Source organism: Osmia lignaria, unplaced genomic scaffold, assembly GCF_051020975.1.
Source record: "Osmia lignaria lignaria isolate PbOS001 unplaced genomic scaffold, iyOsmLign1 scaffold0053, whole genome shotgun sequence".
Lineage (NCBI taxonomy): Eukaryota > Metazoa > Arthropoda > Insecta > Hymenoptera > Megachilidae > Osmia > Osmia lignaria.
This window is the reverse complement of record NW_027478194.1, coordinates 122,501-127,500: the sequence shown is the minus strand read 5'-3', so window position 1 is coordinate 127,500 and position 5,000 is coordinate 122,501.

Sequence of the window (5,000 nt, the reverse complement as noted above, 5' to 3'; positions counted from 1 at the left end):
GCGTAAGCCCGTGCGTCGCCGACCTAGCGGCCTGCCGATCGGTATTTAGAGGGAGGCACTTTGAAAGCAACACGCCGTTGGAACTTTGAAAAATTTCGATGCGTCGCCAAAGTTCGTACTTTTCGATAAAATCTTCGTCCTATGATACATTTCGATCAAGAACTACATTGATCGTCATGAAACTGTTTTTTTTTTTGGGAGACGTGTACGCTCCTTTTCATAAAGGAGACTATCTTATTGCGAAAGTCAAAATCGCACGCTCTCACGGCGATTTGCCCGCGTATACGCCTGGGCGTAAGCCCGTGCGTCGCCGACCTAGCGGCCTGCCGATCGGTATTTAGAGGGAGGCACTTTGAAAGCAACACGCCGCTGGAACTTTGAAAAATTTCGGGGCAAAGCAATACGCGGCTGGGACTTTGAAATATTTCGGAGCGCACCTAAAGTTCGTTATTTTGGCTAAACGGAGCGAAAATCTGCATTTATACCATCACGGACGTTAGTTTAATAGCGTTTAACGATGGATCCACGGTACAGAATGCAAAAATATGATTGTTAAAATTTTCGACTAATCGGTTCTAAGAGGCGAAGCAATACGCCGCTGGGACTTTGAAATATTTCGGAGTGCACCTAAAGTTCGTTATTTTGGCTAAACGGAGCGAAAATCTGCATTTATACCATGACGGACGTTAGTTTAATAGCGTTTAACGATGGATCCACGGTACAGAATGCAAAAATATGATTGTTAAAATTTTCGACTAATCGGTTCTAAGAGGCGAAGCAATACGCCGCTGGGACTTTGAAATATTTCGGAGCGCACCTAAAGTTCGTTATTTTGGCTAAACGGAGCGAAAATCTGCATTTATACCATCACGGACGTTAGTTTAATAGCGTTTAACGATGGATCCACGGTACAGAATGCAAAAATATGATTGTTAAAATTTTCGACTAATCGGTTCTAAGAGGCGAAGCAATACGCCGCTGGGACTTTGAAATATTTCGGAGCGCACCTAAAGTTCGTTATTTTGGCTAAACGGAGCGAAAATCTGCATTTATACCATCACGGACGCTAGTTTAATAGCGTTTAACGATCGATCCACGGTACAGAATGCAAAAATATGATTGTTAAAATTTTCGACTAATCGGTTCTAAGAGGCGAAGCAATACGCCGCTGGGACTTTGAAATATTTCGGAGCGCACCTATAGTTCGTTATTTTGGCTAAACGGAGCGAAAATCTGCATTTATACCATCACGGACGTTAGTTTAATAGCGTTTAACGATGGATCCACGGTACAGAATGCAAAAATATGATTGTTAAAATTTTCGACTAATCGGTTCTAAGAGGCGAAGCAATACGCCGCTGGGACTTTGAAATATTTCGGAGCGCACCTAAAGTTCGTTATTTTGGCTAAACGGAGCGAAAATCTGCATTTATACCATCACGGACGTTACTTTAATAGCGTTTAACGATGGATCCACGGTACAGAATGCAAAAATATGATTGTTAAAATTTTCGACTAATCGGTTCTAAGAGGCGAAGCAATACGCCGCTGGGACTTTGAAATATTTCGGAGCGCACCTAAAGTTCGTTATTTTGGCTAAACGGAGCGAAAATCTGCATTTATACCATCACGGACGTTAGTTCAATAGCGTTTAACGATCGATCCACGGTACAGAATGCAAAAATATGATTGTTAAAATTTTCGACTAATCGGTTCTAAGAGGCGAAGCAATACGCCGCTGGGACTTTGAAATATTTCGGAGCGCACCTAAAGTTAGTTATTTTGGCTAAACGGAGCGAAAATCTGCATTTATACCATCACGGACGTTAGTTTAATAGCGTTTAACGATGGATCCACGGTACAGAATGCAAAAATATGATTGTTAAAATTTTCGACTAATCGGTTCTAAGAGGCGAAGCAATACGCCGCTGGGACTTTGAAATATTTCGGAGCGCACCTAAAGTTCGTTATTTTGGCTAAACGGAGCGAAAATCTGCATTTATACCATCACGGACGTTAGTTTAATAGCGTTTAACGATGGATCCACGGTACAGAATGCAAAAATATGATTGTTAAAATTTTCGACTAATCGGTTCTAAGAGGCGAAGCAATACGCCGCTGGGACTTTGAAATATTTCGGAGCGCACCTAAAGTTCGTTATTTTGGCTAAACGGAGCGAAAATCTGCATTTATACCATCACGGACGTTAGTTTAATAGCGTTTAACGATGGATCCACGGTACAGAATGCAAAAATATGATTGTTAAAATTTTCGACTAATCGGTTCTAAGAGGCGAAGCAATACGCCGCTGGGACTTTGAAATATTTCGGAGCGCACCTAAAGTTCGTTATTTTGGCTAAACGGAGCGAAAATCTGCATTTATACCATCACGGACGCTAGTTTAATAGCGTTTAACGATCGATCCACGGTACAGAATGCAAAAATATGATTGTTAAAATTTTCGACTAATCGGTTCTAAGAGGCGAAGCAATACGCCGCTGGGACTTTGAAATATTTCGGAGCGCACCTAAAGTTCGTTATTTTGGCTAAACGGAGCGAAAATCTGCATTTATACCATCACGGACGTTAGTTCAATAGCGTTTAACGATCGATCCACGGTACAGAATGCAAAAATATGATTGTTAAAATTTTCGACTAATCGGTTCTAAGAGGCGAAGCAATACGCCGCTGGGACTTTGAAATATTTCGGAGCGCACCTAAAGTTAGTTATTTTGGCTAAACGGAGCGAAAATCTGCATTTATACCATCACGGACGTTAGTTTAATAGCGTTTAACGATGGATCCACGGTACAGAATGCAAAAATATGATTGTTAAAATTTTCGACTAATCGGTTCTAAGAGGCGAAGCAATACGCCGCTGGGACTTTGAAATATTTCGGAGCGCACCTAAAGTTCGTTATTTTGGCTAAACGGAGCGAAAATCTGCATTTATACCATCACGGACGTTAGTTTAATAGCGTTTAACGATGGATCCACGGTACAGAATGCAAAAATATGATTGTTAAAATTTTCGACTAATCGGTTCTAAGAGGCGAAGCAATACGCCGCTGGGACTTTGAAATATTTCGGAGCGCACCTAAAGTTCGTTATTTTGGCTAAACGGAGCGAAAATCTGCATTTATACCATCACGGACGTTAGTTTAATAGCGTTTAACGATGGATCCACGGTACAGAATGCAAAAATATGATTGTTAAAATTTTCGACTAATCGGTTCTAAGAGGCGAAGCAATACGCCGCTGGGACTTTGAAATATTTCGGAGCGCACCTAAAGTTCGTTATTTTGGCTAAACGGAGCGAAAATCTGCATTTATACCATCACGGACGCTAGTTTAATAGCGTTTAACGATCGATCCACGGTACAGAATGCAAAAATATGATTGTTAAAATTTTCGACTAATCGGTTCTAAGAGGCGAAGCAATACGCCGCTGGGACTTTGAAATATTTCGGAGCGCACCTAAAGTTCGTTATTTTGGCTAAACGGAGCGAAAATCTGCATTTATACCATCACGGACGTTAGTTTAATAGCGTTTAACGATGGATCCACGGTACAGAATGCAAAAATATGATTGTTAAAATTTTCGACTTATCGGTTCTGGATCACTGAAAAATCAAAAAAAATTATTAATTTTGATTAATTAAATTACATATGTAGTTTTATATTGTTATAGTCTCGTATTTGTTAATGTTTTGTCGTAAGAAAATGCAAAAATATCGTTTTAATGTTTTCGTCTCATCGGTTCTGGATCGCTGAAAAATCAAAAAAAAATATTAATTTTGATTAATTAAATTACAAATGGAGTTTTATATTGCTATAGTCGCTTATTTGTTAATGTTTTACCGTAAGAAAATGCAAAAATATCGTTTTAATATTTTCATCTCATCGGTTCTGGGCGGTTTTAAAATTTTTTAAAATATTAATTAAACCCATGATTTACATGAGAATGTGAATTTATTATGTCCTGCATGTTAATTTATTAATTTTCATGTATAGAACGTTATAAAATGAAAGGATATGTTCGACGATATTTTCAGTCTAAGTTTTACCGTGCCGGCGGGATGGTACGCTCTCACGGCGGTTTGCACAGGCATACGCCTGGGCGTAAGCCCATGCGTCGCCGACCTAGCGGCCGGCCGTTCGGTATTTATAGGAAGGCACTTTCGGTTCGCTCGGACCGGTCGGGAGTAGCGTCGAGCGTGTGGCTCTTTTATGACTTCGGTTGAAAAGCAGTCTACCGCTCCTCGAGAATATACTTTCTCGACTATTCTCGTTCCGGTTTTCCGTTGCGGATTATTATTAATCTCCACACAGCATTACCACGGGTCGGTGTCTAAGACCGAATGGCCCATATGTGGTGAGCCTTGTAATATAAGGCTGGTGACCTGTATGCACTTATAAATGTTGCATACTTGTACAAACTGAGCATCAACTGTCTGTAACCAAAATTTGTTAAAACTGAAAAAGTTATAAGATTGTATAAAATTTTTGAACCAAGAAAGTAGTGTTAGACGAAAATTCGTTCTATCACTTTTAGAAGGGAGACTGTTTGGAAATATTTAAAGTATAAAATACACAAAAGTCCACTGAATTATGAACAAAATTACGTCCCTGAATTTAAGAAAAGTCAAGAGGTGTCAGAAATAAAATCCTCTCTGATACGTTCAGAGAGGAAAATAAGTATGGAGAGAGGAGTAAAAATGAAAGAAGTTTTAAGGCTGGGGAAACTTCTAAAGGAGAGAGATTCCAACATATCTAATATGTACATTTAAAGCAAGTCCAAGGAACTCTCTCCGTTAATGTTTGAAAAGGTGTGTGCAGATGGAGGAGAAATGTATAAAGTACAGAGACGAGGTTGGTGGGCCCGCTCTAATGATAAAGATTATAAAATTTGGTGGCAAAATGACCAGCATGATCACTGTACGCGCTTTCTCGATTTGTATAGCATGCCACTGTCCGCGCTATCTTTTATTATATTGTCC